The 23,872-nt window shown below is 39.3% G+C and overlaps 1 protein-coding gene across 3 annotated transcripts in view; it reads right to left on the bottom strand.

The window, feature by feature from the left end:
- The window catches only part of NRCAM (neuronal cell adhesion molecule), a 151,291-nt gene extending 127,635 nt beyond the window's left edge, over nt 1–23,656 (bottom strand). For all 3 annotated transcript variants that reach the window (XM_071733617.1, XM_071733614.1, XM_071733618.1), the window contains exon 1: nt 23,543–23,656. The gene's annotated coding sequence lies outside the window, so the exon portion shown is untranslated. The remainder of the gene's footprint in view (nt 1–23,542) is intronic.
- Between the last annotated feature and the right edge of the window lie 216 nt (nt 23,657–23,872).

A 23,872-nucleotide genomic window follows, 5' to 3' on the forward strand; every position in this document is an offset into this window, starting at 1 on the left:
CTTCAGCAACACATCATGCTACCTTCATCTGTCAGCTCTATTCTCCACCAGCACGTCTGTGATCACAGAGTTGCTGCTACAACACCCTGTTACACATTTAATGAATCCAGCCCAGTAGAAGAATATGGGAGGACTTTCCTTTGTGGTTTAATTGCAGACTTCTTTGATAAGAAAAAAACTGAGGGAAAACCTCTCACGCATGAGGCTATTGCCCTGGAGTCAGTGTGGAATCTTTACATTTCCTTTCAAAGTAGATAAACATGAGACTGAAAGCAACAGTGCAACAGGGAGCAAGCAACAGCAGACAATTTCAAAGCAAATTAATATACAAGTATATATTAAACACATCATTCCTCATGCACAGTAACTTATTTTCCTCCCAGCTTCCTTGTAAGACAGCTTTGTAACAACCTCCTGTTGATATTAACTAGAATGAAAATCAGTATACAGAGCAATTATAGTCATATTTCATACATTTATAAGAGGATGAATGACTAATCTAAAAGTTGTCCCACCACAAAATCATGCAAGAAAAAGCATTACTGGTGCCAGCGTCATAAAAACAGGAAAAGGAGATCAACAAATGTGTCTGATACAGGTAGAAGAGAAGAGTTACAAAGAAAAGACAGATAAACCATTCGTACCATTAATAGAGCTTTCCCCTCTCTGTCTGAAAACCTACCTAACCTCAGCATCCACACCTCCACAGCCTTTTTCCAGTGGATGCTGACAATTTAATTCAAGCTTTGAGCAATATTTAAACATCTTTTCATGTCATTCAGATGTCTAAACACACTAAATTAACTGCTTCGTATTCTATTGACCACTTCTTCTTTAATACAAGCTACTCTACCTTTCTATCCTTAGCTCTAGAAAGATCAAAATAGCAGTTCTCTCCACTTACTACATTTTGACTAGGCTATGGCTTCACTTAACCATATAAATTCAAATACATTTTAGTCTGTAATAAAAACTAAAAGGGTTTAAACTGTCACTTGATGCTGTCTTTCTACAGAGAAAGAATTTGCACATCCAAGAGTCCACTCAAACAAGAAGGAATACAACACTGTTAAGCACTACACAGTCTGTTCCCATACTTAATGTTTCATCTCCTGATCCCTTACATGAAAGTCTATGCTATCATACAAATATATTGAAAAGTTACTATACAAAGGTATTTTCTTTTTCTTATTTTAAATTTCATTCTTTAATACAACCAAATTATCCCCACATGGTTTTCCTCTTATTTTTTCCATAGTTTTTTAGTTTGCAGACTGTTTCTTCTCTCAATACAGCTGACAACATTTTCAGTTCTCTGCTTCTTCCACACATTTTTGAAAGAAACATTTTGTTATCCTGCCATTACCAGTCACTTACCATCCCTTGAAAGATCTAAGGTTTCATTTTCTGATCGCCTCTGACTGTTCTTTCGTACTGTCCTGCCCAGGGAAACTCTTACACTCACATTGCCTAACGAAAGGAGGAAGAGAAATAAAGAACAAAGATGCCTATTCTCAAGTTACTGGAAACTTGAATCATAGGAGAAAAAATACAAACCCAAAAGACTACACCATAGAAAAGAATTACTGCCAGTTCAACTCAGCATGTAACAACCAACTCACTGTAGAGGCAGAAGAGACTCTACACATGCAACTATTTAAAAAGAACTCTGAATCAGTCCGCTTTCTCAGCATGACTAAACAGAAAGACAACATTGTCAGGCTGAAAGTTACAGCTATTTTGATATATGAAAAGGTTGGAAAAGAATCTAAAAGTCAAGCACACTCATTGAGAGCACTGAGTCAAACCACCCTCTTGCTGGTGGGAGGCTTTGCCCCACAGACCGAGCAGCTGCTTTCCTACCCTTTACAGCCTGGTTTGGGGACCTCCTAGCTCCTCACACACCTAAAATAATGCACCAGCACTCCACAGACAGCTCACCACTTTGCACGTTGGTCACATTTTGGTTTGCTTGCTTTTATGATGAATGCAAAGAGAAGTGATATTGGATACAAGAATGAGCGCACAATTTCTTTACTGAGAGGGTGATCAAGCATTGGAATGGGTTGCCCCGGGAAGTGGTGGATTCTCCGTCCCTGGAGATATTTAAAAAGAGACTGGATGTGGCACTCAGTGCCATGGTCTGGTAACTGCAGCGGTAGTGGATCAAGGGTTGGACTTGATGATCTCTGAGGTCCCTTCCAACCCAGCCAATTCTATGATTCTATGATTCTATGATTCTATGACCTCGTCTTCAACTATGGGCAAAAGCAAACATTTGAAGTGGGACAACAAGCGTATGTATAAAAAATATACAAAAATATGACCATTCTTAAGTTACTACATCTCTGTGGGAGAGCAATCACCTCCTTTTGAATTTATTTATTTGTCTGAATTTATTAATTTACTTATGACATTTATGCCATAAGTAATTAAAACAATGAATGTGAGACTGGGTATGCATGCCATGGTTTCACAAGGTTGTTTTAAAACATGAATCAAGCATGATGCTTTGCTATCAAAGTTAAAAAAAAAACAGCTATCAGATTTTCAGTTGCTGTATTAAAAATAATTTTTTTAATCCTAACACATGGTACAGTATTAGATCTTGAAAAAGAAGACAGTCGTTTGTACACAGCTATGAATTTTCTCCCAACAATCTACTACATGGAACAGATCTCATCCATGTCATTCCTTGCACACTCTTCTCCCTGCTCCACATTCCAAGTTGCAGTATCCTAGAGTTACTGGTGCCTAACTACTCTAGTCCTTATTTTAATACACCAAACCACAGCAACCAAGAGACAGAGAAAGCTACTGCTACTGAGCACTGGTTGCTAAATGTGGACCAGGCATTAAGTAATGGAGAAGAGAAGGTAGAAGTTTAGGGCCTTTGTTATTGACTCTGGTTAATAGGAATGGTGTAGTTTTAAAATTCTAACTAGTTAATCAAGTCATAGGAGGAAGGGAGGATATCCTGAGTCCTGCAGGGATCAGTGCTCAGGCTCATGCTCTTCAATGTATCCAGAAATTAAGTGGGGAAAAAAGCAAACTCTGAGCCTCCTGGTGGTCCCAAATCACTCTAACTGTAAAGACAAGGACTGACCACAAGTAACTAAAGAAGGGCTTTGCAGTACAAAGTCAGTAGACAATTAAATAGCATAAGAAAGCTGAACAAAATATTAGCTATATAATGAAATCAGAATTAATTGTTAGACAACATATCAAGAATGAAACACTGGGTTTATAAATAGTGTTCCTAAGAAAGGCCAGTGCAAGCCTCATGACTGGGTAAGAAAAAAAATACTGGGGAAACAACAAAGAAACGTAACATTTTTTAATATATACTGTATAAACCTATGTGATATTTGTAGTAAAAATGCACAATATAACTGCATCTATATTTGGTGTGTAATTTTTGTCCTCCCTCAAGAGCCTCTTTTCTCCCTCAAATTTCAGAAAAAAACCCCAAACAAACTAGTCACAATGGAAAAATCTTAAAGCAATATTCCAGTCTTGTTTTTTCTGTCATGTATAGAATTTTTTTTTCTCTTTTTAGAAATATCATAGTATAATCTTAATAGATTGCTTTTTAATAGACAGGGATCTGCAAAACTGGCTTTAGAATACACATAGATTCTCACCAAGGCTCACCAAAAAAAATTATGAACCAATAGAATCCAACTTCTATTTTCTCAAAATGATTATGGAAGCTTAAAGACACCACTTGCTGCTAAAAAGAAAAAAAAAATCTGCTAAATATTCCCTCTCTTTCAACAGATTTAGCACTTCTATTATGCAGAGATACTAGTTTTTTCTCACATCTCTGACAAAGGGGCTGGAGTAAGCAGTGATTTGCACATAAATTATAGTATCTTGTTAGTGATCATTAACAAGCCCAGAGATAAAGACAGCTAAACATGTTTGTGCAGAGAGTTCCTAAATGCAAGAGAGACCAGCATCAGCTGGACATAAACTTACCATTTCAGACTGACCAGCAGTAGCTCTACTAATCACAGAGATGAAAGGATATGCAATCTGTCAGAAAAGGGAACAAAGACCTGTGGCTACAGGAGAAAAGCTCTCTGCTCACTGAGTTAGGATGCTTCATTTGCATTGTTTGAAGCAAAACAGCTCTTGTCAGGAGTATTTTGACCACCCATTCTCTTTCATTTCACAGTGGAATTAGGTGATATTATCTATAGCTAATTGTTTGAATTCTTAGAACAGGCTGAGTAAGCAGTAATGTAGGCTGGGCCACACTGGTTTAATACAGCTTTGGAAAACAGAGGATTAGATCATCACCATACTCATATCTGCATATAAAATAAACCCACGACCTTTTGGTCAGAGTTGTGTCAGCCTCTTGAAGGAAAGGCTGTATTTGGTACAATTAAACACAGTGTCAGGGCTTAACCTTTCTAAAGCTACCAAACCAATATTCTAACCTCCTTGGTGGGCAGGCACCCTTCCCCTTTACCTTATTTACTGGTGTGAACTGGAGATAGGAAAGAACTTAGCAGATATTTGCTGTATTTACCTCAGCTCTACTAAATCACTGTCAAACAATTCAGTGCCAACTTCTGTCTTGTTTGTACCAATGAGAGGAGCTGCCATGTGCCTCAAGCTTCAGAGAGGCACTGTTTCCCTCCCTCCTTTAAATTACCTTATGAGGTAAAGACCTGGCGGAAGGTAAGAGGTGCTGCTCTGCAGTCACATCTAACACACATCCAAACGAAAGGAAATAATTTCTGACTGGAGGAAAGAAAACCTCTCACTTGCTTTCTGCATGCCTGGAGCACGCATGCTCTGCAGATTGTTCACCCAGACCAAAAGGGAGCACAGAGGTTACAAGAAGCCATACAAAAGAACAAGACCAAACAAAAAGAACAACACGTTGAGCTCAGTAAGCAGGCAGGCAATCGAGAAAGGGGCCATTTCTTCCAGCAGCATTCTCAACCCTAAAAGTGATCACCACTGTCTTCCTACTGTCCCACCACGGTGCTGTTTCACACCCATTCACATTTCAGGGGACATAGTGGAAAAGCCAGGAACAAGCAACAACAGTCAAGGGCTATATCATGTCAGACAGTTGGTTTCATCAAGGTGTTTTGCACTTCGAGGCAAGAAAGGGAGAGACATGTTTAGTTCTGGAGAAGAAAGTCCTTATTAAAATTTTTGGACCATGTTATTTCAATAGACAGTTTATACTGAAAACCAGACAGCCCCAGACATTAGCACCAACAAGAATTCTTTAAAAAAAATTTTTTTAAAGTGTATTTATATATATGAATGGTGCAATTTATTTTTTTAAAGCAATTATAAAGAGAAGTTAATTTATGAATAAATACTAAATTTGACCATGAATGAAAGTACTCAAAGTCAAGGCTCATCAAGCCACAAGCAAACACTAGACCACAACTTCATGAAGTTTAATGAGAGCACTGACATTAATCCAGCAAAGAGAAGTTAATGTCCATACCACAAAGCAGTAATGCTATGCTCTCCCACTTCTAATTCTTAGTATTTTATTAATAATTATTAAAATTTATTAAAACTTATTACGTTTGCTTGAGCATCTTACATAGGTTTAATCATGTCCAGAGGAAAACCATGAAGATGATCAGAGGGCTGGAGCACCTCTCCTATGCAGACAGGCTGAGAGAGTTGGGATTGTTCAGCCTGAAGAAGAGAAGGCTCTGCAGAGACCTTACAGCAGCCTTCTAGTACCTGAGGGGGTCTCCAGGAAAGCTGGGGAGGGACATTTTACAAACCATGTAGTGACAGAGGATGAGGAATGGTTTTAAGCTGAAAGAGGGTAGATTTAGATAGGGTATCAGAACAAATTCTTTAGTGTGGGGGTGATGAGACACTGGCACAGGTTGCCCAAGGAAGCTGCAGCTGCCCCCTCCCTGGAAGTGTTCAAGGCCAGGTTGGATGGGGCTTTGAGCAACCTGGTCTGGTGGGAGGTGTCCCGGCCCATGCAGGGGGATTGGAACAAGATGATCTTTAAGGTCCTTTCCAACCCAAACCATTCTATGATTATAAGTTACAAAAAGTGAACAGCTCTCTCTTACCACAAATTCACATTCCAGAAGTCTAATGCAGCAAACAAGAACAGACCCAGAGTTTGGTTAGTCTATAATGTTTGTCCGTGTTTCAGACATTTCAGAACTGTCACTTTGAAATACAATTGGAAGTACTTTTTCAAATAGCATTTGTCACATAACCTAGTAGGAGAATTTTATTTGCCCCTTTATAAGAGTCCGTGGAAAAGGTCTGGGATTAGCACAGGAGCATAGGAGAGTAAGGAAAAAAACAACATAATTTCTTTTTGTTTGAAAGAACTTAGTTACTGAAATATATTCAGTTATGCCTGAATAATTCTATTTCAATGGGAATACCTGCATTTCATTTGCACCTAAAGGAAATGATTGCATCCCTACTGCCCAAGGCAAGCTGCCAAATGACTTTGCAGAGATTTCATTCTCTCCTTCCAAGCAGTGTCCTTCTCTCCTCCTTTTAGCACTTTCAGCATTTCAGAAGGCAGACCATAAGCACAAGAAAGCATTACCCCCTCTAGTCTCATATTTTCAAGAGCTGAGATGTGAAAACCATGCAAGTCACAGGTATGTCCTTGGTCAGACTTTCATTGAAGAGCCAACTGCAGAATGTGCCCAGGACTAATTCCCACCTACTTAAAACTGACAGGTACAGGGAGACCTGAGCTTAGCAGGAAGCCACGGGCTTTCTCAGCTGCATCCTTGGTATTTAAGGCACATCACACTTTGTATGCTATTGTATTTTTATCTCTTTGAACATAAATTATATGTAATCACTTAAAAGGAGCTTTTCTCGAGGTGCCTTCTAGCAAATGTTTACCAAAAACTACCAGCATCAAAAAGTCCTGAAAATCAGCATCCCACTTGTTAGATCTTTCAGAAATAATTATCATGCCCCGGTGGAGTACATTGGTATCCACCTGAATACTACCTAGATTGAGTAAATGTGAGGAATTTATCTTCTAAAAGGATAAGCTCTGATTATCTCCATAACATTCAAAAGTGTTATGGCCTGTAGCATTTGGGAGCTAAATTTTGGTACTCAAAGAACAGAGCTCTGCAGAAATGAAAACTAAGCTGATGTGAAAACTATCTAGTTGTAGTAAGAGATATGAAAATAAATCACAGCATGCAATAAACCTTTATTCTTTAAAATAGAAGGAAGAAACTATGTATGTGCAAGCTGTACACTGGGGTTTTGGCTTGCATATTTATGTGCTATACTAACTTCTCACATGTGCTTAAATCCTTTCTTTTTCCTTTCACATTTCTATATTTCCTTCCTTATCCTATATATATTAAATGCACCTTGTAATGCAGGAAACAGTGACAATTTTTTCCCTAGGAAAACCACCAGAGTAATAAAGATTTGAATTAAATCTGGTGCTCCAACTGGAAGCTGTCAATATATTTGAATAAAACTGGTCATAAGCCACAATGAAATATAAAAATTTAAACTAGTTTGAGGAGAAAAAAAAAACATAGTTCCAGCTAAGTGCATTAAGAGGGAACCTTGGCTGCTGAGTACATCAAACTTTTTAGCTTTCCAAAGGGAAACATAACCTCTGTAAGACACTTTTCTTTCTCATGTCTGTCTAATAGGGAGTGGCACATTTCAGGCATTCAGAGGACAAAACAATGACAACAATGCAGAGTCACATGAAGCTGTTCTGTGCCAGCTGTGTAAGCTTCCTGAAATTTCATTCACTAAAAGGTCAAGAACTTGTGGTACTGTACGTATGAGGCCTTCTAGAAATTATTTGGAGTTCAACTGCTCGTAAGATTTTTCTTGTGGTTCAGTACAAAACTAACAACTCACTGATGTGTTTGGCAGTGTGACAGTGTCCGTGTACATTCTGCTGTGTAGGAAATGCATTTGGTCTTTTGTGTTGTTTTTGGAACCAAGTGGCTCTTTGCCTTAGGAAACAGTTATAGAGGATATGATGGACAACAGCAATTCCTGACTGCACTTATGCAAATCAGATTTTTTTTAATGATTCTAAACAAAGAAGCTGTCTACCTTGAAAGATATTTTAAAATAATCACAAATCAGATTTTAAGTTGTTAATTTTTAATTTAAAAAATTAAGGAATCTAATCTAAATATATCACAGATTTGGAAAACGGTATTCTGCTGAGCCTAATCCTGATGTGCTCATTTATAAACACACATAACCCAGCAAAATGTAGCCTCTGGCTTAAAAACAATCCTGTATTAAAGCCATAGGTAATCTGTCTTACATAATGCTATTTGCATTTTGTAATCCTGTTAAAAATACTTGTGACATCAAATCAATGTCTTCTACTCACAAACACAACATCCCAACCAGGAGCTGCACTCATGTAGTAGGGATTTTTCTTTATTTTATGAATAGTCTTTTTGTAGCATTTGTGGCATACATAAACAGCACAGTGGTATGAAGTCAAGTTCAGTCTTCTAGTACAAATGTAAATTAAATTAGAGAACTATCACCACTTGTCCTAGGAAATTAAACTAGAGCCAGATGTTCCAGTTTGGCGAATTATTCACATCAGGGGGGGATGGGATGGTAACACAAAGTTTTGCTATTAATTCAGCAGATTGTAACTTTAGGGTGGAAGTCACCTTACCTCACTTAAATTCTGAACAGCAGTTCAGTTTGTAGTATCAAAAAGTCCCAGCATGTAGGCAGACACCCAAGTGCACCACCAGCCTTACAAATTTCCTGAAGAACTGATTTCATTCATACCCCTGAAGCACATGTTCTGGGTAGATAAACATTTATCTTCTGTGTAACACTCTGCAGCTCTTTAAGTAGGTGTGATTAAGCACCTGAAGTCTTCAAGAGTTCTCCAGGAGAACTTGAGAACTCGGATGCCATGGGGATTGCAACTACTTCAAAGAAGCAGAAATAGTAATACTCCTGCCCCCTTCCTCCTCAGCCAGAAGGTTAGAGCACATCTCAGGATGGGAAGAGCTTGAGAAGAGCTGGTTGAGCAGGGCTGATGATGATTTACTACAAAATGTGGGCTCATCAGAGAGCATGATCCAGCATACCAGCTTTCCCAGCTGTTCCCTGCTGCACAGGGGCTCGGGGCAGACGGAAACTCACACAGCACACCCTGGGTGCTGGCAGTCAGGACACAGAGAACAGAAGCAACTGAGATCCCATGAAGGCCAGAAAAAAAAGAACCAAGATCTCCTGCTTCTTCTGCACCCTGATCACTGGGAAAAGAGTGTAAAGAGGGTTGTTCCTTCTAACGCTTCTGAAATGTCCACCCGCAGCTGAACTAGAGACAGACTTGTTCTGAAATGCAGAGAGGGCACACCACAGAATTAGAGAGTAGTTAAGTTTGAGAGTGACTTATAGAAGTCACCTGGCTTAACACCTGCCCTCACACCCTGTTCAGCATAGGAACATTACCAGAGTTAGACACAATAAATGATTCTTTGGTGGCTTTAAGAAAGACAAACACTTAATTGGACTGGTCTTCATATATGGAGTTCTTATTTCGTACCACGAGGCAAATTTCTAAAAAAACAAAGTTGTACTGGGCAGGCTCAGTACCTTATACTAAATAGTTCAGATTCTGGTTCAGCTTTGTTTAAGTTAGAACCAGCTTTTACTCCTAATGTGTGCAAACACACACACACAGAGTTACATTTACAGATATGTTCGGTTATTACACTACCATTTCTCAGAAAGATATCCTAGAGATTCCAACAGGTTTCCAAGCTCGAAACAGGTTTAAGTTTTAAATCTGATGTTCCCTTTAAATTTGCCAGTACAAGTGCTGCATGTCCTACCAAGTCTGGCATTCACTTAGCATAATAACAACGATCCATCTAGCCCAAGGCCTCAGCTCTGACAGCAGCTAAAAGCAGATGCCCAAGGGGGAATGTGTGTTTGTGACAATACCCTCCCAGCCTCCATCAGCTGAAATCTCAGAGCCTTGCTGCAATTTCCCATCGCTCAACTCTACTGCTATACTATCTTGATGGAGTATTATTTCACACTAGTCATCAGAATAAAGACCTCCACTTTCAGAAGCTACAGTATGCTATTTGAAAGATCACATGTTGCTAGTGGCAATGGCTGCAAAGTTAGCAATAAATACTAGTATAGAAACTATACTTAGGACATACTGTGCTTTGATAAAAAAAGGCAAAATACCATAAAATTTTTCTGGAGGCTTTTTCAACTACATCAATTCCTTTATCTTTGGTAATTTTATGGTCTAAAACAATATATTGTGTATTGCAGCAAAGTCTATGGAATTTCTAATTGTGGAAGGAAAAAAAAAAAAAAAAGAAAAAAAAACATTTCAAGTGTGTCCTATAGTTACAATTCTAGGTATCAGGACTGTGTCTGTGTGAGTATCCAGCACACTTATTCACCACCTCCCAGCACTGTCCAGGAACTGCTCAGCTGAAATCCCCCAAATCAGCTCCTTGTGCTCCCTCCCAGCATGGTGACTGACTGAACTCCCACCCCACTTTACAAGCAGGCAGCTGGTAAACAGGAACTCTACAGGTGGGAATTGTGAACAGTTCCCAGAAATTCTACAGGCAGCTCCTGCTATGCATGGGCCAACTGATGGGAGCTGTTTGTATGATTAAATATATGAATAGCAGCTCAGGTTGGGAATGGACATTCCCAGAGATACCCCCAGGCAGCCAAAACTTCCTGGTTACGTAGCAGTCTCCTATATACATATACATGGAAGACAGCTGGGAAATGTTTTGCACAGAGCTTAATGTAACCAAGAGAAACAGAACGTGTATAAACACCCCAGAACATCTTGTGAAGTCTCATCTGATCCAGCTGAAGAGACTCCCATCACCATCCAGTAAAGGACCATCAGACCATATCTGAGAGATCAGGTTCCCCAGATGAGCATTAACCAATGCAACACAAACCAGGCAATTACTTTTCCCATCCACTCTTTAAACAGCTGTCTTGCTGCAACAATATAGGGAAAGTTATTTGGAGACAAAGGATTACATTGTCTTTTTTAAGGAAAACACGATGGATGCTTCCCAGCACTTGCTATCACACTAAACCTTCTTCATCTGTACCTGTACTTCTTCCTTAGTAGTTTCCAGATGAAAGGGATAATACCTAGAAATAATTGTTTTATGACAGTTGCACTGAACTAAATTAAATAAAAGGATGAAAAGCCCAATTCAAGCTTCAGATTAATTCTAGAGGCATTACTTCCATTTTACCTAGATGGCAGACCAGAAAAAGCCCCAAATATTGAGATATTTTCATGTAATTTTAACATAATGACACTAGATGGAAAAATAAAATCCCACACATTTCTCAGGCATTCTTCTTAAATATTTGAAGTAAATTCAATGTACCCCCAGTGTTCCAGCAAGTATTTTAAAATACTACCCAGAATGGATTAGAAGTGTTTCCTAAGTGAAGGTTGCATCTTCCACTTACATTAAAAGTTCTCAAACCAACCTGAGTGTAATCAGCTTCACAACTGTGGCTTCTCAAAAAAAAAAAACCAAACCCCCCACCCCCCCCAAAAAACCCCCAACAAAGCCAAAACAAAAAAAACCAAAACCAACAACAACAAAAAAAAAACCCCACTGACAGCCACAACACCCAAGTTTGCTGTTATTTTTATTTCTCTATATACACTATTAAGTGATTTCCACAGGTGAAAGTTTTCCTTTCACCTTGACTGTCTTGGAGTGATACTGATGGATGGCAGTATATCTTTACCATGAGGACCAGCAATGCATTTATCACCTCATAAGGTATCATTCCCACCTTCATTTCCACCACTCCCCCACCCTGCCAGCCTTTAACAGCACAATTAATTTTCAATTATCCAAGGCAGTAAAGGGGTCAGATAATCAAGGAAAAAAAAAAAAAAAAAGCCCAAACCACCCCACAGGGATATTACATGTCTCCATATATTAAGCTACAGAAGAACACTGACCATATAACTGATGTCAAAGAGGTCAATCATACTGTTTACTCTGAATGGACACAAATCTCTCAGCTAATACTGACCTCAAATCAGACAGCACTGCATAAAAGTAACTCTCTTGCTCTACAACCTAAGCTTGCTCCCACAAAGCCTTTTGGGCATTTCTAGTTCTATAGAACAGCTAATACATAATCTGAAAAATTAACAAATAAATTAACCCTAGCAGAAACCACAGCTTGGAGAATAAAGAGAACCACATATAATGGAGAGTTTTGAATTTAAATTTACTGTATGGTACTAATGATCAGTTCTCAATACAGTTCACTGGATGTGTCAGGGAAGCTCTGCCTCCCTCTTCAAAACAAAATGAAATAAAGTCCCAAAACTTACCACCTTTTCTCATCAAGTATTGTATTTGTTAATCTAATTAATTTGATTCAACCAAATATCATCCGTTCATGCTGAAGGTCAAATGAGTGAGGATAATGTGGCCATACTGGTTCTTCCATGTCTATAAAGGTGCCAACTCCCTCAGCCATCTGCAGGATTCCATATTTTCTTTACAATGTAGTTTTTAGCCTTACAGTGCTGAAGCACTATTAAGAATTAAACTATCTGCTTATAAATCCAAACTTTCCTTTCCACATCCTGAATAAGATTAAAGACCTCAAACCCTACTTCATTAAGAGCAAAGAAACTCTCTGATGTGTGAGTTGTGCTACACAAAATGCTTCTGAAAGTAGAATACCTACACTAAACATGTCCTTTCACACACTATTTTTAAACTCTGGTATTGAACAGTGTTGCAACAGGATTTTTTCGACAAATGTGAATATATTTAGTGGAGTAAGACTTAATATTCTTTAAAAACACAAATACTAAAAAACTGTATTGAACAATACTCATTAATTGTGTCTAGAAGCTGTAATTATAAACTACAATCTCACTAGAACTGGTAGTTTACAGAGAGATAGCCAAAAGAAGAGACAGAATTTTTCAAAATAATTTTATATAAGAACTGAAAAGTCATTATATAGCAAACAAAGGTTTTAAGATATTTACTTCAAAGTCCAACTGCCTAATTATATGTAACTATGTAAGACTCCTTACAAGGAATCTTTAAGTTTTGTTTTACAGTTCTGTGCCTATTATTACACAATTGCACTCAAAGTAAGATTTACATACTAATTGCTTGCCTGTGCTGAATAGCAGGTATTTAAAAATCTATCATAGGCTGGCAGAAACACCAATGAAGGGATAAAGATGACAAATTAACTAAAAAATGTTGCCCTTCTGAGTCCTCCTTAGACTTGCAAGTGTTTAATTTTGGACTCTGTGCAAGTCTTTGTTTGAGGATTAGTGTTCAGAGATTGAATTACATTACCAGGGTTGATTTACATTTTGTGTTCTATCAGAAAAGCCAGGTTGACTTTTCCAGCAATATTTAGTGTTAAAAACTATCAATAGCTCTCTTTTTGAAAGGTAACACTTCCATCTTGAATGACAATATATTTGAGTTCATAAACTGTTTAAAATTCTAAGTCATATTTCATGGCAATGACAACACAGTATCAGCTTAGTTCATTTTCTTGTTAAATATAAAGCTAAATTAATATTGAAAATGGAGGGGATTGAATCTAATTATAATTCATTATGAAATGCAACTTCATAATTCCACTAATCTGAATGTTTTTTAAAAACATCAAATATTAGTCAGAGTAGTGAATTACCTCACCATAGTCAATTATAAATTATTTCCCACAACCACAGATAAAACCTTACACTAATGAAAGCAAATATTCAGCTATTTTTTTACTCATGCATTCAGAAATATGTCTTACTCTATCCTTTACCATCCAGTGTAAGTCAGGCACTCAGCTCTAGGGATCAGCATTATTCTGCACCTTAACAGAAATGTGCTTGGACTAACTTGCAATTAACTTGTATTTGCAAGTATGAACTTGAAATTGCATTGAGTCTGTAAAATAATGACCAGAGCTGAGATCCAGACAACATCTGTGAAAGGTCATTTTTCTTCTTGTGAGCAGCACAACAAAGAAGAGATGTGCACATTTCTAGTTGCAGCACTTCATAACCTTTATCTCTTACATTCCAATTATTTATGATTTTTTATTAGTACAACTAGAAAGCTACATAATAGTTTGTAATTAGAACATTCTCATCTAAGATAATAAAAAAAAATAGGATTTATCTAGTATTATTAGTATTTAGTAATATTAGTATTTAGCTTGCTGTGTGAAACTGTTGTTATGAGAATGGTAACTGTTGGTGTGTCGCAGTGTATTCTCAGGAGGGGAAGCACAAATCTTTCACCCTTTTGGACAGCTTTGCCTCAGAAGAGAAAAGAAACACACATGAGAGTCTGTTGTTCTGTGTATCATAATGAACAAGAAGGTTTCCTACTAATGCTTCCTTCTGCATTAGCCCTGGTACCTATGTAACCTCCAACAGATTACAGCTACTGCACATTTTCAGCAATAGCACTGCTGTCACTGTATTTAAGGGACAGAATTCAGCCCTTGTAGAGAGTTGTCAAGTCTCAGAACTTCAACTGAATTAAAAAAAAAAAAAAAGGTGCAAAAGTCAACAAATTCAAGCAACTCAGGTACATTTTTAAATGTTTCTAGGCTACTAGACATTGAAAAAGAAAAAATAAAAAGAAAGCTAGAACACACAACCAAGTGAACTATGAAGACTTAAAACCTAATAAATCATTAGCTTCTATGATACTTTCATGTGTCTGATGCTGTCAATTCTGCCAGTACATTTCCCTGGATGCAACGAGAAATCTCCTCCCACATTTCAGTGCCAAGGGGGTTTCACAAGTAGTCAAGAAGCACATAAAACTTCAGAAGTAACTTGGAGAAATTCTAGATGCAGTTTTGAGGATGATATCTGCAAACCATCTTATAAAAGACCTCTCCAGAACTCCTGTTGCTAAGGGAATTGTGCCTGCTGGAAATGACAGTGGGGAAACTGGAAATCTGGGGCAGCATTTCAGGCTAGATTGATGATGCTTCACGCCAGGAAAACTGCTAGAATTGAAACCCCCTGAGAGCAACCAAAGCTCTTAAGACTTGGTTCTAAAGAATACTGTGATTTCAAAACAATGGCATAAAGACTTCACTTTCCTTACAAAAACTGCCTCGGTTTTAGAGGAAAATAATCCAAAGAAAACACACCACTGCTCTAATTTGAGAAGTTGCATGGACAGTAAAAGCCAACACATTACACGTTTTAAGTAAGCAAGGAAGCTGAATTCCTAGCAAGAAAGCTAAATAAAAATTACTGAACATCATCTTTCACTAAAAACTACAGTAAAACTACATTCCTGAAAAAAGGCTACTCTATTAAAGTATTTAATTTTAGGCTTAAATGTTAAATATGTTCCATGATATTCAAAAGAGCAAAATTAAAGCCTTTAAAGGACATGAATTATATTAATGATAAAAAGGAAAAGAAGAATATGCAAATGCTAGAGAAGCTTTGTGAAAACAGGAACTTGAATTTAGTCAGAATTAAATTATTGTTTAACTACAAGAAGGAAACTATTGAGAAAGGAGTGTAATTTTCATTTCCAAAATAAGATAGACACAGACCTAGAAAACTGGCTTGAATTAAAATTACTGCACCCAATGAAAAGGAAAACGAGACAGGTTTAAGAACTCATTAATTAGAGGTCAAACTACAAGATTTAATGAACAGCCCTGACTTCCACTGCAGGAATACAAAAACACAGGTGAGTTCGAAGCACATGTGTTTATTTTCTTTTTAAACATTAAAGAGGATTATATTTTGTCAATGTATGAAAATCTGGACATCTATACTGGTTTTTATTGAGTTACTATCTGACTATATTCAGGCAAAGGCAGTTTCCTTTACAAGGTTTTCGGTTTGGAGTCATTAAACATTGTGTCTGCCCTCTGGTGGTCACACCGACCTTTTTATGTTCTCTCATATTGATCTTTTTTAGGATAAAATTCATTTTATAAAATTCCCATGACAAAGTGTAACAGGGAATTCAGCTTTTAACCATCCTAGGCTAGCTTGCTTTCTAGTTGCTTATATCCCAACTTTATCAAGCAGAAATAGCCCTCATATAATTCAAGATGTTCCTTGTTTTGTCCATATCTAGAACCAGGTTCAGACACCAATTTTTAAAGCGCTCATACTACAGGAAAGAAGAAAAATTACAAAAATCCCCCCAAAATAACACCTGAAGTTTCCGTTTATATTGAGATTATATTTTTGGTATTGTCTGGGAGAAGATGTTACATTTTGCAATGCATTTCAACCTTGGCAACAAGACTCCAAAGTGCATGAATACATTAAATGCTTCCAAGGAAAAAGATGGCTATTTAAAAGACTATTTGCACATAAAAGGTGTCAGACTTGGAATTGGAAGTACTACATGGAAAAATCTGACTTTGTACATAATGCAAGATTAATATGGACAAAAACATTCAATAGGGAAGAACCAGAGTCTGTAGTCCAGTTGTTAGGGAAGCAGTCACCCAGCTTCTTTACTTGCTTTGCATTATATATCCAGGAAAAAGTTAAAGGAAACTGTTTCCCAGCTCTAAGCCTTCACTGTCAGAGAAGCAGTAGGTGGAATCCACTCTTCCTCATTATTTGATGCTTGTAAAGACATTAGATTATGTAAAAACCATACAAACTTCAGAAGGATTCAAAATAACACTCAGTATGTAGAGCACTGACATGGGATTTTTTGGTTGCTTTAGACTTCTAATCAAAATACAGCTCATGAGTAGAGGAAAGCAACCCAAACAATACATGTATACATCCAGGGTATGAACAGCTCAGATATGAAGAGTGGGTTCCTTCAGACCCTCACAGATGTCCCAAACATGTATTTGGATGGGGTGGCAGTAATAGGGGTAATAGTTCCCCATCTGTCCCTATCTCCTAATCAAACCTATGCCTAGGGAAGTATAGTGACACCTGCAACAAAAAGAGCTCAGAAGACTGTATGATTCTCTGCAACAACCCCAAAAACATATGCCCCCCTTCCACCTTCATTGCCAAGGCAATTCCCACCTTGGTGTGGCTCTGAACATCACTATAAATTAATAAATAGGTATAGTGGCAAATGGAAGCAGGAATATTTTACATCTCGTGAAAAGACAGTATCTGGTCCAACAACTCTGGTTACAAAGGTTTTTGTCTTCACACCTCACTCACTTGAGCAATGCAACACTGAAATTATTTCCCCACATTCCAGAGAAGCAACAACTTACTCAAAACCTGCCAGGACTCTGGAACACATCACCATGCCAACTCTGGCTTTTAGTGTTATTCAGAACTCAATTCATGATGTGGAAAATGGGTTGCCGTTATGTCCTGAACTGATTTAACAGCAACAGCAAAAGCTTATCACACTGCAACTATTACACTGCTCATAACTGAGAACGTCTGCCATCCATGGAGAACACAACTCTTCACAGCAGCTGGACAGAAAACTTCCTGCTCCAACACTCAAGAATGACTAGAGGCTTCAGTTTATCCAACATTACATGCCAAAAACTCAGCTTCTGTTCTTGTTCAATGCAGAGCTCCCCTGTTGTAAACTTGACTCAAGTACTGAACAATTTTGAAAGGATGAGAAAGGAAAAGGAATATATCTCCTTCTTCTGAGTTTCAGTAAGAAATACTTAAGTTAAAAAAAAAACCAAAAAAACAGTAAAATGGCTAGCACAGCCCATTAACACCTTATCACACCCAAAGCAAGAACCGGATTTGGATTGTGTGTGGCCATGCCACAACTGCAACAAAATTACCAAGTTGAGCAAGGCTGACTACTAAAAAATACCTTCCATTTTGAAGAAAAGAGCAGGAACTTCCTATTGTATATTTCGTTTATCTAGACACCACAGCATGGGTGTACAGGTGGGTGGGCTTAGTGCAGGGGCCCACAGATTCCATCTTACTCAAAGTGGCTGCACTCAAGTCACTGAACCTGTTTGTCCCACACAACAAATAGCAATGCTCAAACTTACCTCTTTCTAACACCACTTGAAAACTGTAGCAAGGAAGGCACATCAAGCACCTTCTGCATTTTGCCTTCCCTAAAGATGTTAACAGCAGCTGTCCTTCTAAAGAGGACCATCTATCCTGCTACAAAGGTCAACTTGCAGTGTACGGGCCTACTGATGAACAACACTGAATTCTTAAATACTCTTGAGAAGACCTTTAAATGACAGGGAATATGCCATGAAGATAACAGGGGTATTTTAATGCTTTCCTTCAAATTGCTTGATTTGGTAATTCCTTAGTAAACAAACTCTCACCTCTCTACCAGCAGTAAGACAAATTCTTGTTATTCTTCTGCTCCACTTCAAGTAACTCATTTCCCTGCTGCTGACGTGCTTTTCAAAATTCTTCCCTCCCTCAGGACTGGTTGCACTTCCCACCTCACACTGAGGAGCTATCCCCTGCTTCATCCCACACACTTTTCTACATGAGCTATATGCACATTCCCCCTCGTTCTGCTGTACTCAGAGCTCCCAAAACTGTTGCCTTTTCTCTTGAAGATTTCCAGTCAATTTTATTCCCACCTCCCTCGGTTCTACCACGTCTTTTTAATGGAAAAGTGAGTAATACATTTTGTGCTTTATCCTTCTCCTCGTGGATTTTGTTTTCATAATTAATTACCTTCAGCCTCTTTCTCTGAATTTCTACTCCCTTTCTACTACCCTGCCCATGGAACAATATTCAGTGGGAAGACTTCTCCTGGCCATTGCCTATGCACGAGTTGGTTAAATCCATAATACTGTTCTCCACCAACAGAACTATTTCCCAACTCCTAATCTTGTACAAAAGCTGTCTGCTGCACTAATATACAATACTGGTAATATACAATGCCTTTGCATACACACAAGCCCTACAGTGGTGTGACAGTGTAAAGGCAACTCCTTTGCATCAACCCTCAGAATTAAGTTGGACAAAATGCAGCAATACTGTAAACACAGGAAAAGAGAAGTTACACGTGAGAGGTACAGTTCAAACAGACAAAGAAAATCTGTACTCATGTATAAACAGTGTCACATCTTCACTTGGGTAACAGTTTAAAGGTAAATGGTATGTTAATATTTTGTGTGGCTGTCCCAGAAAGTGTCATTAGCAGCCACAGACTAACACATACACCAGGAAGCTATGGATCAACTTCTGTTTTCCTCAAGTAAGCTGTTAAACAGTAACAATTACATACTTTATACCAGAGGAAACTAAAAGGTCATATATACCTAATGGTGCAGACAAAGTATTATGACAAGTGTCACACTGGGACACATCCAAATGCAACAACATTCCATGAGTATTTACAGAATTTAGAGACTGCATTTGTACTGATTCTGTCTGATTTAACTGACAATTCAGACAGCCAGTTCCTGTCTAATGTGGCTGTTTTTTAAAGTTATCACGTCCTCATAAGTTGAACTGGCCTTTTTTCCTCACTTGGCTATTTTTGTACATCCGAGATGCTCTGCACGAAATGCTGCTTTTTAAATAAAGTTTGGTTGCTTAAAGTAGAATGGGGGTACTGTGAGCTCTTACAGAAACATTTTATAATTCAAGCTATTATGCTTCAATCCCAAAAAGTTAACAAGGGGAAAGCTGTAATCACATTATGAATTGAGCCATTTCAAAACCGAAACACTGTAGGAAAACAGTGTATTCACAAAATGAATACTAAGATACATTTATCCTGATTCATACATCAAAACGAAAAAAAAATTGAAAGCTTCTTACAACAGTTAATAGAGGACCCAGATGAACATTTCTCTACTTATTCAACATTTAGTAGAAGGGAGAAGCTAGAGCTGTCCAGAGGAGTATTTGCAATGCAATTAGGCCAGACAAGTAAGTCTGAATGTATGCCAGCTGCAGGGGCCTGCCCTTAATTCACACAATCAGATGTCTAGTGTGTCACACAGTGTCTAGCATCAGTATCTCCAGTACTAAAAGTCTCATCAGATATGTACTTGTTTACTGAGCATCTTAATCACAGTCTGCAGACATGTCTAGCTGTACCTTCTAGCAGTCTATATGCCAGTCCATCACCATCTATCAGTTACAGCTTCCACAGATGGAAAAAAGTCAATTCAAACAAATGCATTTGGTACTCAAACTAAGCTATCATTCACATTTCAATATAAGACTTGAATTCCTTTTCAGTGTTCTTCAACTTTGACCCAGCTCTACCCCCTCCTTCACTGAAAAGGGCAAAGACAACAGCCCAGCAAGTGGGACAGGCAAAACAGACCTCCTTTGTTCACTTTTTCCCTTTCAGTTTTCTATTGAGGTAAATAACTGAAAGCTCAGCCAGCCTCCAGCAGCTCAGAAGAAAGCAATATAGCTAGCTTGCAACTGTCCCTTCCTGGTTAACAAACAGCAGGACAAAACTTATGGTGCATCATGCTAATCTTATTATTGGAGATTAACCCTTTACAAATTCCCTTAATATTGTATTTACAAGACACCGTTCATAAATGCATAGGTATCCTTAATACTAAACTGAATAGACAATACACATACCTACCCACTTAAAACGCAGCAAATTATCACTGTGGAGAAAGTATAACTGAATTTTTTGAATACTATCAGCCCACTCAGGGAGGCAAAGTCAAATTCATTGCATATTGCCCAGCAGACAACCTCCCACATTATTCCCTCAGCTTACATTACCGAGATGTACTTTCTCTGTATGGCTTCCCATTTTACCAACTCCGTTCATAAAGCATAGCAAAATGAACATACCCATTGAAAACTGAACAGCACAGTTTTACTGTACTATTCCAATATCATGGAAGGTAAGTAATCTCAATTCAAGGTGATTTGGGACAACTGAACAAAACTACAGACCAACAGCAATTCCACAGCCGCAGGCAAAATATGTAATTTTTAGGCTAATTGAACTATTTGAGCTATGCAATAATCTCTTAACAAAACCCCAAACCCTTAGTGTATTCAGTGTGCTTTGTGTTCAGATACCATGGAGAGTCATTTCCCTGCAGCAGGAAGAATAGGGAGACAAGCATTACCTTTTCCTGACTTTAAACTGGAATCCTCAAAGCAATAAAATCTGTCAACTAGACAGACATCTCATTAAGCCCAAGAAACTTGGTTACTAAAGCTTCTGCCATCACCTTTTTGAGCAGAAAGAAAAACAGGCAGCTAAATGGAGGAATCAGTAAGTGTCCACTGGATTTGTTCTTTCATTTCATCTTCTGAAAATAAAGACCATTTTTAAAAGCCAACTTTTCTCATTACGGCCCTTCTTATGCAACAAGGTGATGCTTATGTGATTAATTTTATGCTTTCTGCAAGGAGATAAACTATGATAAGGCTCAGATTCTAGTGATTTTATTCACTTTAAACATTATTACTTCTGAGCATTTTTACTGTGACCAGGAAGATTAACTAGAAAACTAAGATACCAATGTTTTACTGTGGATTTATTCTGCCAGTTGTGAAGAGCATTTTAGCTCCATCCTTAACACCAGCTGGCATACACTACCCCATCATCCAATGTGGCCACACAGCTGTACAGTTTCCCTTCGTTAAAATTGCCTTTGCACAAACCAGGACTCAAGTTCATTCAGTGGGTCCTGAGTTCTGTTAACAGCAAGGAGCTTTCTGTGTTTTTCTTCTTCTTTACATTCAATATTCTAAGAATACAACACTTATCCTGTTCTGTGCTGGTATAGTCTAACAGCTAATTTTAGACACCCAAGAGAATTTCACAGTACTTTAAAATTCAAATAAGAAACTTTCACAGACTTTGGTCTCAAACTCTTTTAATAACTTGGGTCACTTGCTTTGCAATTTCTATTCAAAACTAATTACAGCTAAATAAATGTCTAAAAGGTATTCATACAAATGGTGATACAAAAGAGATTAGACTGGTATTAAAAGTATGCTGCACCTGCAAGTCAGTTTTCTGACTTCTAGGTCCTTTGAGCTAGTATATAACACTATAGCATCCTTCTCTTTCCAGTTAATACCCTTTGCCAAAGAACACCAGCAAGATGCATGTCTTGGCATATGTGCTGCTCTCAAACGCAAAATGAAGTCCAGATGCCTTCTGATGTTGCACAGTGACCTGTTCTATGCACAGCCCCATATAATTACTATCCATAAATTATCATACCCATTATGCTAAATTACAGAAAAAGTTGAACGCATTTCAATGCATCTAACAGGTGCACTATTAGTTTTCAGGTTTCATCTACCTCTTCCATAATATACCTAACTAAGAATCAAAATGTATTTTAACACTCAGAAACAGAGGAAGAAATATTCAAATATAGAAAACATTAGAAAAAAAGAAACCCGGGTGGCTAATACCAGCTTCCTGACACAGCAGGAGGCTGTTCTGAATAAACAGTGAAAATATGGATCTTTATTGATAAAAAGAACATCTTATCATGATCCGGAGGTTCCACTGTTGGGTTACATATCATGTTTTACATTGTTTTATCTACCTATACTGACAGCTAAGAAACAGCATTCCTTTCACAGCATACTGGTCAGTATGGAACAGCCTTATTGTACTCTTCAATATAGAAGAGCCTTATTAACTGGGCTGAAGCACACTATGATCTTAAATATTTAAACAGCTTGACATTATTAATCAGGTACTGTTTACACTTAAGACACCGAAGCCGTACTTTAAACACATTTCAGACTTCAAAACTAACACATCTGTGCCGAGGAGTTCAGTAGTCACTGAAGATTTAGTTAATTGTGAGTTTTTAACACAAGAGCAAGTGCATTCGCTGCCCAGACCTCTTTGCAATTCTCGGCATTAATCGACATCAAGAGAGGAAGGAAAACAACAGCATACAGGACTCAGCTACATTTTAGCTTTTTTTTTTTTTTTTTTTTTTTTTTTTAAATACCGAAATAAATTTGGCGTTGCTATTCCCTGCAAGAAGCAAAGCGCGGAGAGAGAAGGCTGAAAAAAAGCTGAAACCCGGGTCCCGGCACTTCAGCACAGACAGCTCCTTCCCCCGCACACGCCGACCGCCCCCCTCGGGCCCTCGCCCCCGCCGGCCAGCGCACGAAATGGCGACCGGATCGCCGAGGGATGGATGCGGGGCGCGTCGCAATCCCGGAACGTCTCCGACCGAGACGCTCCGCGGCTGCGACGCGCCGGGGGCCGGCCCTACCCCCCAAACCTCCCCACCGGGGGTCCCCAGCAGCCGCCGCAACAAAGCCCCCGCCGCACCGGGCGGGCTCCCCAGGTGCCTTCTCACAGCCGCTGCCGGCACAAGGTCTCCGCGCCCCGGGCACCTGCGCCGCGCTCCGCTCGCCCGTCCCCCTCTCACATTGTGGTGTAAGGCGGCGGCACCCCCGGCAGACCCGGCCCTGCTGGTGCCGAACGGGTGGCTCCTCGCCGTCGGGGCGGTGTGGCGAGGGCGCCGGCACAAGAGCTGCCGGTGCGGCGGCGGGCGCGGCACCTCCCGCAGCTTGCGGCGCGGTGACAGGGACGCTGGGGCCGGTACTCACGGGAATCTGTAGCCCCTCCGCCTGGGGAGAGGGTCGAGGGGAACCCGCCGCCGCCGCAGCGCTCCTTCTGCCGCCCCGTTCGGCAGCCCGGCGAGAAGAGCGGCGGCAGGCGCGCTCCCGCGCCTATCACCTCCCCGGTACCCCCGCCCCCGCCGTACCGCGGGGCGCGCTCCCGCGGGGGGGCGGGGAAGGCGCGCGTCTGCGCGAGTCGTGCCTGGGTGCGGGAGGAGTGGGGCGAAGGCGGGGAGTGGGGGGGCCAGGGCCGGGCTGGCGGCCGAGCGGGTCCCCCGCACCTGAGGCGGAGGCCAGCGGGGCGGTGGCCTCCATCTT

The sequence above is a fragment of the Heliangelus exortis genome, chromosome 1 (assembly GCF_036169615.1).
Source record: "Heliangelus exortis chromosome 1, bHelExo1.hap1, whole genome shotgun sequence".
In the NCBI taxonomy this organism is placed as follows: domain Eukaryota; kingdom Metazoa; phylum Chordata; class Aves; order Apodiformes; family Trochilidae; genus Heliangelus; species Heliangelus exortis.